This window comes from Ursus arctos, unplaced genomic scaffold (genome assembly GCF_023065955.2).
Source record: "Ursus arctos isolate Adak ecotype North America unplaced genomic scaffold, UrsArc2.0 scaffold_10, whole genome shotgun sequence".
Lineage (NCBI taxonomy): Eukaryota > Metazoa > Chordata > Mammalia > Carnivora > Ursidae > Ursus > Ursus arctos.
In genome coordinates, this window is record NW_026622764.1 from 75,876,296 (window position 1) to 75,888,532 (window position 12,237).

General features: G+C 36.0%; 1 protein-coding gene across 5 annotated transcripts in view; it reads left to right on the top strand.

Moving 5' to 3' along the window:
• Positions 1–12,237, top strand: part of ZDHHC20 (zinc finger DHHC-type palmitoyltransferase 20) — a 70,273-nt gene that overhangs the window by 11,354 nt on the left and 46,682 nt on the right. The window contains exon 2 of one of the 5 annotated variants that reach the window (XM_057309708.1): positions 10,741–10,961. The exons of the other annotated variants lie outside the window; for them this stretch is intronic. The gene's annotated coding sequence lies outside the window, so the exon portion shown is untranslated. The remainder of the gene's footprint in view (positions 1–10,740; positions 10,962–12,237) is intronic. 5 annotated transcript variants of the gene reach the window in all.

The window sequence follows — 12,237 nt, forward strand, 5'->3', positions numbered from 1 at the left end:
TCAGTTTGTTCTCTGTAGTTAAGAGCCAATTTTTTGGTTTGTCTCTCCCCCTCCCTTTGTTCATTTGTTTTGTTTCTTAAATTTCACATGAGTGAAACCATATGGTATTTGTCTTTCTCTGACTGGCTTATTTCACTTACCGTTATACTCTCTAGATCCATTCTTGTTGTTGCAAATGTTAAGATTTCATTCTTCTTTATGGCTGAATAATATTCTGTTGTAAATATATATCACATCTTCTTTATCCATTCATCTGTTGACACTTGGGCAGCTTCTATACTTTGGCTATTGTAAATAGTGCTGTAATAAACATAGGAGTGCATATATCCCTTCAAATTAGTGTTTTCATGTTCTTTGAGTAAATACCCAGCAGTGTGATTCCTGGGTCATAGAGTAGTTCTGTTTTTATTTTTTTGAGGAACCTCCATACTGTCTTCCATGATGGCTGCACCAGTTTGCATTCCCACCAACAGTGCACAAAGGTTCCTTTTTCTCCACATCCTCACCAACACTTGTTATTTCTTGAGTTTTTTATTTTAGCCACTCTGACAGGTGTGAGGTGATATCTCATTGTGGTTTTGATTTGCATTTCCTTGATGATGAATGATGTTTAGCATATTTTCATGTGTCTGTTGGCCATCTGTATGTCTTCTTTGGAGAAATGTCTATTCATGTCTTCTTCCCATTTTTAATTGCATTATTTGTTTTTTTTGGTATTGAGTAGTTCTTTATGTATTTTGGATACTCACTTGTTATTAGATATGTCATTTGCAAACATCTCCTCCCATTCAATAGGTTATCTTTTAGTTTTGTTAGTTGTTTCCTTTGCTGTGCAGAAGCTTTTTATTTTGATGAGGTCCCAATAGTTTATTTTTGCTTTTGTTTCCTTTCCCTTTCCCTCAGGAGACATATCTAGTAAGAAGTTGCTATAGCCAATGTCAAAGAGGTTTATGCCTGTGCTATCTTCTAGGATTTTTATGGTTTCAGGTCTCAGTATTTAGGTCTTTAATCCAGTTTGAGTTTATTCCGTGTGTGGTGAAAGAAAGTGGTCCAGTTTCTCCAATACCATTTGTTGAATAGACTGTCTATTTCCCATTGGATATTCTTTACTGCTTTGTTGAAGATTAATTGGTCATATAACTACAAATTTATTTCTGGGCTTTCTGTTCTTTTCCATTGATCTCTGTGTCTGTTTTTTTTTTTTTCTTTTAAAGATTTTATTTATTTATTTGACAGAGATAGAGACAGCCAGCAAGAGAGGGAACACAAGCAGGGGGAGTGGGAGAGGAAGAAGCAGGCTCATAGCAGAGGAGCCTGACGTGGGGCTCGATCCCATAACGCCGGGATCACGCCCTGAGCCGAAGGCAGGCGCCTAACCGCTGTGCCACCCAGGCGCCCCCTCCGTGTCTGTTTTTATGTCAGTACTATACTGTTTTGATCACAGTAGCTTTGTAATGTAACATGAAGTCTGGAGTTGTGCTACCTCCAATTTTGTTTTTCTTTTTCAAGATTGTTTTGGCTATTTGGGATCTTTTGTGGTTCCATACAAATTTTAGGATTGTTTGTTCTAGTTGTGTGAAAAATGCCCTTGGTATTTTGATAGGGATTGTATTAAATGTGTAGATTGCTTTGGGTAATATAGACATCTTAATAATATTTGTTCTTTTGACCCATGAGCATGGAATGTCTTTCCATTTCTCTTTGTGTTGTCTTCAAATTCTTTCACCAGTGTTTTATAGTTTTCAAAGTACATGTCTTTCACCTCTTTGGTTAAGTTTATTCCTTTTTTTTGTTGTTTAATAATAATTTTTTATTATGTTAGTCACCATACAGTATATCCTTAGTTTTTGATGTACTGTTCCATGATTCATTATTTGCGTATAACACCCAGTGCACCATGCAATATGTCCCCTCCTTAATGCCCATCACCGGCCTATCCCAGTCCCCCACCCCCCTCCCCTCTGAAGCTCTCAGTTTGTTTCCCAGAGTCCATAGTCTCTCATGCCCCCCCTTCATTCTGGTTAAGTTTAGTCCTAAGTATTTTATGCATATTACAAGTTTTAAGAAGCCCTGCTGTAACTAAGTATCTAAATCTGTTTAACCCAGTATTTCTCTAAACCTTTTTTTGCCATGATCTTCTTTTTTTCATGAAACACCTATTTAAATCCTTTTAGACTTAGATAGTTGTTGATTTTGGGAACAAAGCTCCCAATAGTGGTGTTAGGGGGGAATGGGGAGCAGATCAGTACTGAAGGGACTGTGCCTCTGAAAAAAAGTGGTGTTACCAGTAGATATGAGAGGTAATAGCTAATTTCTTCTACTTACCTGTTGTAATTAAATTCATCATTTAGGAAGAAAAATCATTTTTTCTATAAATGACAGAAAGGTACTTAAAAAATCCCTACATCTATTCCTAATTTTATTTTATTTATTTTATTTTATTTTTTTAAGATTTTATCCATTTATTCGACAGAGATAGAGACAGCCAGCGAGAGAGAGAACACAAGCAGGGGGAGTGGAGGAGGAGGAGCCTGATGTGGGGCTCGATCCCATAATGCCGGGATCACACCCTGAGCCAAAGGCAGACGCTTAACCGCTGTGCCACCCAGGCACCCCTATTCCTAATTTTAAAAAAGGCTTAGTAAAATAGGAATAAGTGGGTTTTGTACAAAATTGCACACAACACAAAATACTTGATCAGTTTCTGCTAAAACCAGAAACAAAAGATGCTTATTACCATGGCCATTGCTGTGTAACATTTTACTGTATTAACAAAATCAATTACCATATTCGATCAAGAGAAAATAATTAGAAGCGTAAGAAGGAAAGGAAGGGGGAAAGCTATTTCTGTGTATAGATGATATGATAGTATATGTTGAAAAGCCAAGAGGATCCAATAACAACAGAATACCTAAACAAAAAAGAATTGAGTAAAATTAGCAAACAAAAACCAGTACTTTCTGTATATACATAATAATTTGTTTGAAAACATGGTGGAAGAAAGTCTGTTTCCACTAACATCAAAAAGATAAAATACTTAAGAATAAACTTAAGAAATATGCGAGATCTGTAAGAGGAAAACATTCTTGAAAAATACAAACGTAGACTTGAACAAGTGGAAAGACATTGCATATTTCATGTTCATGGATAGAATAACTCAACATTAGAAAGATTTCTGTTCTCCCCAAGTTAATGTATAAATGAATTCTATTCCCAATAAGTTTTCTTTTTTTTTTGGCACTAGACAAGGTGATCCTAAAAGTCATAGGGAAAAATAAACAGGAAAGAATCAGGAAACCTCTGAAAAAGAAGAGTTAGAAAGGTGGCAAACCCTACACTACCACGTTTTAAACCACAAAGCCTGTGTAATTAAAACTGTTGGGGTAGGGAACTTATGAGAACTCTCTAGTTTCTGTTCAGTTTTGCTCCAAACCTAAAACTGCTCTAAAAAACAAAGTCTGTTATAAAAACAATTGTATGTTATGGTGTGTGGACAGACATATAGCCAATGGAACAGAAGAGAGTGTCCAGAAATAGTAATTATAGAAATTTAGAACGTGATAAAAGAAGCATTTCAAATCACAGAGGAACAGATGGAACAACTGAATAGATATTTTGTGATAGATAAAATCAGGCCCATACCTCATATGATATTCCAAGAATAAACTACAAATTGATAATATCTTATTTTTTCTTCTTTTCTTATATTTTAAACTTTTAATTTTAAAATAATTTCAGACTTGTGAAAAATAGTACAAAGAATTTTCTTATATCCTTCACCCTGATTCCTTAAATGTTATTATTTGCTACATGTTCTTTGTCATTCATTCTCTCTCTGAAACAGTTTGAGAATAAATTGCAGATATAATGTCCCTTTACCAATAAATACCTCAGTGATATTTCCTAAGAACAAGAATGTCTTTCTCTTCAAGCTTCTGTAACAGAATACCACAGACCAGGTGGCTTATAAACAACAGAAATTCATTTCTCATAGTCCTGGAATCTGGGAAGTCCCACATCAGGGCACCGGCAGATTTGTTGTCTGGTGAGGGCCCACTTCCTGGTTCTTAGATGGCCATCTTTTCACTGTATCATCACATGGAAGAAGGGACTAGGGATCTCTCTGAGGTCTCTTAAAAGGGCACTAATCCCATTCGTGAAGGCTTCACTTCATGATCTAATCACTTCCCGAAGGCCCTATCTTCAATACCATCACATAGGGCATTAGGATTTAACACGAATTTAAGAGGGGGACACACACATTCAGTCTATAACAAAGAACATTTTCTCATATATGCTTACATTTCTTATATAAAATCTTATATTTTTTATATAAAACCAAGAGTACAATTATCAAAATCATGAAATTAGCACTGATAAAGCGCTACTATAATCTGTAAGCTTTATTCAGACTTCACCAGTTGCCCCACTAATCCCCTTTGCTCCACAGTCCAGCCTGTGATCACACACTGCAGTTAGTTATCATGCCTCTTTAGTGTCCTTTAATCTGGAAGAGTTCCTCAGTGTTGCCTTCTCTTTCATGACCATAACAATTTTGAAGGGTATAGGCTTCTCTTGCAGAATGTCCCTCAAATTAGGTTCGTCTGATGTTTCCTCATGATTCGATTCAAAGTATGCATTTTTAGGAAGAATACCACAGAAGTGATGCTCCATCATTGAATGTACCATTTCTAGGACTATTAACTTTAGTCACCACTTCAGGTGGTGTCTGCCAAGTTTCTCCATTCTGTAAAGGTATGATTTTTCTTTGTAATTAATAAGTATTTTGGTAGACTCAGGTGCACCACACAGATCCTTCGAGGAAGGACTTGCTGCTCAGTTGTGGCAATTGTGGTCAGCCGACAGCTTCTAGCTGTTAGCTCTTTCAACATGACTAACTTCATGCAAGGTCACACCCTTCCTGTGCCAGCCTGCATTCAGTGCCTGAGTGAGAAGGGAACTGGCTGCTTTAGAGCTCTCTGCTAGTTGGCCAAGATTTTGGTAAGCCTGCACTGCAGTTAGATTTCTCCTTAGTACATAGCTTATACCCCAAACTCTGTCTCAGCATCTGATTCCAGAGAACACAACCTGAGACAAGTGTCTTTGTGGGGAAATACCTTGAAACTCTGTAAATCTGTTCCTGATTACTTGCTCTTACTTTTTTTAGCATCTATTGAGGATTCTTGCTTGAAACCATTATTGTGCTGGTTGCCAAACGGCGATTTTTTTCTAATTCTGTGATTTCATCTACATTTTATGGTTAGAATTCTGCTGTGAGGAAGAGCTTTCCTTCCTCCCCAATCAGTCGTTCATTTACATCTGCACACTGTCATGGATTCTTTTTTTATGGATTATGATCTATCATTTATTTTATTGCTCAAATTGTCCCAGATATGGCCAGTAGGAGCCCCTTTGATTTGGTTTCTGTATCCTTTTGACATGTCCTCATCATTTATTCCTTCCTTCCTTTCTAGTACCACAAGATTTTTCAGGTTTGTCTGATACTTTTCCCAAGCTGGAATCTGCCATTTCAAAATGTACCACATTTGAATGTAAAAAATAAAAGCATTCAAATACTGGAAAAAACATGGGTGGATAATCTGATAACCAGGCAGTGAGGAAAGCCCAACAGAAAAAAATGGATAAGTGTCATAAACAGTTCACAATAACAAAAAAGAATGGCTCATAAAACACATGAGAAAGATGCTTATTCTCATGTATAAAAAAAATGCAAAGTAGGGGCGCCTGGGTGGCACAGCGGTTGAGCGTCTGCCTTCGGCTCAGGGCGTGATCCCGGCGTTATGGGATCGAGCCCCACATCAGGCTCCTCCGCTATGAGTCTGCTTCTTCCTCTCCCACTCCCCCTGCTTGTGTTCCCTCTCTCGCTGGCTGTCTCTATCTCTGTCAAATAAATAAATAAAATCTTTAAAAAAAAATGCAAAGTAAAATTACCCTGTGATACAAAATGTTTGGAAACACTTTATTGGATAGATGATGGAGAAACAGGCAGTCTGATGCATTGCTGGTAGGAGTATAATATGGTACAACTTCTATAAACAAGGGATTTGGGAAAACCAGGAAGATTAACTTTCGGTCCAGTAATTTCACTATTAGGAATCTACACTGAGAATAAACTCCCACAAATAAACAACACGCGCATCAGGTTATTCATTGCCACATTGTTTGTAGCAGTAGAGATTGGAGATGACCCAAATGTCTATCAATAGGGGCCTGATTATATAACTGTAACACCCACACAATGGAGTACTGTGCAGTGCTTTAAAACACAATGATTGTCTCTTTGTACTGATATGCAGTGATTTCTAGGGTGTGGCAAGTGAGAAAAGCAAGGTGTGGAATAGGTATATAAAGGAAGAAATTAGAAATATTTTTTAAATACATTTGTTTACTTTGCAGAAAGAAATAGGGTAACGCAAACTAATAAAAATGATTACCTGGGGTGAGAAGGTAAGAAAGGAAAGCCAGGCCTGAGTACCTGTTTATACAGTTTTGACTTTTAAACCATTTATATTTTTTATATATTAAAAAAAATAAAACAGGAGGAAAAGCAAAGTGTAAAATTTGGAATCATGAAACAAATGAACTTAATTTTACGTGAAGTTGGTACTATACACAGAGGAAAGAATTATTTTAAGTGGCTTTTGAATATTATACTTTTTAGTGGGATACAGTTTAAAGCCAAAACAAAACAAAATTTTAAAACTGCAAAGAAAACTTAAACTAGTATGCAGTGTTTAAACTATTTTAGATATACTTTAGGATGAACTGAATAAGTAAATTAATTAGGAAATAAGATTTTCATTGTATGTAAATGCAAAAAGGTACAAATATAATGCGTAAGAAATTAAGGAGAAACTTTGTAATGTTCTATTTGAATTGGAAGTATCAATGTGAATATAAGTAGGTATATAATACTACTTCTGTCATCCCAAAAGACCTTAAAAACAGTGAAACTCCAGTAGCTATGAGCACCCCTGGTATTCAAAGGTTGGTTTCTAAATATCATTAAAAGGAACCGTAGATGCAGGGCGCTGGTTGTCTCAGCCCGTAGAGCATGTGACTCTTGATCTTGGGGTCATGAGTTCAAGCCCCACTCTGGGAGTACAGCCTACTTGAAAAGAAGAAGAAGAAGGGGGAGGGGGAGGGGGAGAAGAAGAATAACAACAACAACAACCACAACCAATGCCCCTTGGAGAAATGGCTAATTTCATGTTTGGAGGCAGGAAAAAATATAAAGTGAGCCTGGGATATCTTGTGCTAGACAGCAAGGAAGTGCTCAAAGACTAATGTGGATGATTCAAGAGGATGCAAGAGTCAACTGGAAGAGCACTGGCCAAAATGAGACAATTTAAACATAAGAAAGAATGAATGTAGTTGATAATGGCCCATTAGATAAATAAAATCTGTAAGTTTCCCTGTTGCTATTCAAAAAAAGAACATTAATATTTATTTGTTAACAGTGGAGTTGAATGTTATACCAGCATCCTATTCTGAAAATGGGTAATTCAAGGGAAATAATTAAGTTTTTGTGCTGCCTTTTTAGGAAGCTCTAGTTCATCCCCAATTGAAAGCTCTTTACAGAAGAATGCCAGCTTGAAAGTGTAGACATAAATAATAGAGGGTTTTTCATGGTGATTTTCAAATTCTACAAAATAATTGATATAGGCAGATTATCGGTGGATGCTAACACCATTAGTTGAAAAGTTTTGGGGGAAGAAGATATTCACATTTTACCCCACAAAAACCTTCATGATTGTTAAAGTGGAAAATGTACTTTTACAAAGGAGAGACCTGGCCACGTCACCACCTTGTTAAGTGACCCAAACGTAGCATCGCCGATAGTGACAAAACCTAAAAAATGTACCTCCTGATATGCTGAACAGTGTCCAGAATACTGCATACCTGAATATTCTTGTCCATTCTCTCCCACCCACCCTCAAATTACATTCAAACCTTTAGACATGGAGTGGAATAATAGGAAGATGGATTTAGGGTAGGAGTCAGAGGATAAAGTCAAGGACACCAAAAAGAAACAGACAAATCCTGAATATAGTACATTTCACAAGACATCTGGCCTGTTCATTTCAAAAAGTCACTGTCCTATGAGATTCTAGGAAGGTGATGGTAGTAATGGTGCATTATTTTTGAGTCTCCCCAAATCACTGCATAAAAATATTCAACAACTTGAATATCTACAACAAAATCAGTTTGCTAGAGAATGGGAATGAGTTGTAGGCAACCAGAATGACTACAGAGATTTCAACTTAATTCTGATATGAACATTAAATATGTATGTTCTTATAGACCTAAGACCTTTGAGTAAAAGAAATAAGAGAGGCTATAGTTTGTAATGGGTATATGATCTGACAAAGATATAGATATAGTACAGCTATTAGAAAATGAACAACAGTGTAAAAAATTATTTAATCATATTTTCAGTAATCATATTGGTCTCATTATCGAGGCTGTTGAGTGGGCAATATGGGATAAAGAAAATGAGTAAAATCTGTTACATTTCTATATACCAATAATAAAGTAGTAAAAACAAAAAAAAAGAAAAAAATGAATGTGATAATCTAATTCTTCATCCTTTTCTGTCCTTGAGAACCAAGATTCTCAGTGGTAAAAAAAAAAAAAAAAAAGATATAATTAAAAGATGAATGATAAAAACTTTGCAAACTTGAATTTGACTTATTAGTATGAACTCATAAGGTGTTTTATCTTTTAAAAAAGTATGTGTGTGCACATACATAGATAATAAAGGGGGTAAAACTGTTAACAGAAAAGTCATTTATGTAGAAAATCCCACAGAATATACAAAAATACTGCTAAAAACTAATAAGTGAATTTATTAGCAAGTTCACAGGATACAAGGTCAATAAAACTCAGTTATATTTCTAACAAGAATTAGAAATTGAAATTTTTAGAACACTATAATCACATCAAAAGCATTACATACTTTTTTTTTTTTTAAGATTGTATTTATTTATTTGACAGAGAGAAAGACAGCCAGCGAGAGAGGGAACACAAGCAGGGGGAGTGGGAGAGGAAGAAGCAGGCTCCCAGTGGAGGAGCCCAATGCGGGGCTCGATCCCAGGACTCTGGGATCACGCCCTGAGCCTAAGGCAGAAGTTTAACGACTGCGCCACCCAGGCGCCCCAAAAACATTACATACTTTAGGGATAAACGTGCATACAAGGTTTTGTGTATTGATGAGATAAAATCTAAAATGGAGAGATACACTGTGTTCATGAAATGGAATGCTGATTATTGTAAAGATGTCAGTTCTTTCCAGATTGATCTAGGGAGTTGATACAATGCCAAACAAAATACCAGCAGGCATTTTTTTTTTTTTTTAAGAAATCAGTAAGGTAGGCTTAGTATTTATACAGAAATGCAAAGGACCTAAAGTAGCCAAAACACTTTTGAAAAAGAACAAGTTGGAGGACTCACACTATCTTATTTCAAGATTTACTACCTGTAATCAAGTCATGTGGTGTTGGGATAAGAATGGACATAAACATCAACAGGACAGAGTAGAGTTCAGAAATAAACCCTTACACTTATTAGTTTAATTTTTAATTAATTTTTGTCAAAAGTTCCACGGCAATTCAGTAGAGAAAGTAGTTTTAGCTAACAATATTGGAACTGTTGGCCATCTATATACAATAAAATTAATCTCAACCCTTACTTTATACCATATTTTTAACAATAGTTCTAAAATAGATCACAGATCTAAATGTAAAACCTCTAAAACATCTAGAAGGAAACATATGAGCAAATCTTTGTGTCTTTTCATTGGCAAAGATTTCCTAAAAAGGACACAAAGCATGAACCATAAAAGAAAAAATTGATAAATTGGACTATATTAAAATTAAATTTTTCTCTTCTTCAAAAGTCACTGTTAAATAAATGAAAAAACAAAATATGGACAAGAAGGAAATATTTGCAGAGTATATTTGTTAAAGGACTATATCCAGAGTATATAAAGAGCCCACAATTCAATAATAAGGGAGATAATGATTAAAAAATAGCAATTTCAATACACAACTTCACAAAGAAGAGGTATAGGGATGGCCAGTAAGCATGTGAAATGATACTCAACATCATTAGTCATTAAGGAAACACAAAATCACAATGAGATATCACTATACGTTTTTTAGATTTAAAACTTAAATCTAAAGATTGACAGTTCCAAGTGTTGATGTGGAGCAACTTGTAACTCATACATTTTTGGTGGGGAATGTCAAACAATACAACCACTTTTGAAAATAGTTTGGCTGTTTCTGATAAAGTTAAGCATAGATCCAGCAATCTTTTATCTAGATATTTACCTCAATAATGAAAATATATGTCCACCCAACAGCTTGTACAAGAGTATTCATAATAGCCAAAAACCAAAAGCAAATGCCTTATCAATTGGTGAATGGCTAAACAAGTTGTGGTACCTCCATACAGTAGGATACTACTCAGCAGTAAAAAGGAACAATTCGTTAATTAGAATTTCCAGTTATGGGACAAGTAAATACGTGCTCTTCCTATTTTCCCTGCTAAGTACAACTAAAGCCCCTGGATATTATGCATAAAGCAAACTTAAGACAATTATGAAATATGGAGAGAGAAGGCAGATCAGCTGGGGACCTTGGTACCTGAGAAATGATATGGTGGTGAATTCCCTAGGTTTTCTTTTTGCCTCATATATCCTATCCTGCATGCTAGAGAAGCTGGCAACCTGGAACACCAATGAACACAGACGAAAAGCCCCAAGAAAAGCTGGTTTTCTTAGTCAAACAGGAACGTGGCAACCTATAGCAAGACCGAACTAGACGGTAACTGCCCTACTTCAGCCAGAAAAGATGGAAAAACTGCACTATGTCTCCACTTTCTCCAGCAGAGGCCGAGTATGAGCTTAGACTTCCCCCTTGCTCAGCTGTAACAAGGTACACTTCTTGTATCTCCCCACTTTCCTACTGGGGTGGTGTCAGAGAAGGTGAAGGCGTAGGCAGTAGGTAGACTCCCATCCCCCCGGATAGTGATAATGCACCCCTCCCCATGTGGTATCAGTAGAGGCCTTGTGTGGAGCACTTGTGTAGATCTTGCTCGATTCTTATGTCTGTCCCTGGAATTTTATCTTTTTAGGTGGCTTTATAAATAAAACTTTTCTTCAGTTACGATTTCTATATAGTGATGGCATGTTTACTGGAAAGCTGCTGATTTCCGTATACCACTACTACCTCTTGTTTATAATAGTTTTTCAGTTGGTTTTCTTTGACTATCAAGGCATATAGTCTTATAATCTGCAAATAGTGATACATTTGCTTTTCCATTTTTATACCACTAATTTATTTCTCAAAATTGTGTGCCTTGTATAGTGCTTCCCAATCATTTCACAGCATGACATATTGAGAATTACATTTTTAGTGTATATTAGTATAAATGGGAAATGCTTTGTGAGGCCAGAGAGGACCAGCCCAGGTCTAACTACTCCAGTGTCTACCAGCTGACCTGAGATAGGTTGAGAAGAAGCCCTATGCCTCTCTCAAACAATGTTTAAAAAAAAAAAAAATCATGAACTTGCTTTTTGTATTTCTAAATTTTAGTGGGACTACTTCTGTAGTGTTTCTCATTAAATTGTGCTGGTTTGGGGATTGAATTAGACATATTTTACTTTATTAAGGAAGTGTCCAGGTACTACTCTGTTTTATCAACAGATTTTAGTCAAAAATGGTTATCGAATTAAGAAACATTTCTTAAGCATTGCTGCTATATGCCAGGCTTTAGAACTAAAACAATGAATAAAGTGAGAGACACTATAGGAAAGAATACAAGTCCAAGTAGACGTGAGCTCAGGTATCTGTCTACACTACACGTACTAGTTCTGTGACCTTAAGCAAGTCATTTAATTATTCTGAGCCTTAGCTTACTTATCTGTAAAATAGAACTAATAATAACTTTTAGAGTTGTTATTATTCTGAGACATGATTCCACACTTGTGCAGTCCAGTAGGGTGAGACAGATATATTGCCAAGTAATTGCAAAAAAAAAAAAAAAAAAAAAATGAAGTGGCACGGTAGAGATTGAAGAATGAGCTGTGGCAATATAAAGGAGTATCTGCTCTGCCTAAAGAGGGACTCAGGACAGCTTTACAGAGGTGACAGTATTTAAACTGGGCCTTGAAGGATGAATAGGGTAGGAATAACATCTGTGAAATTGCTT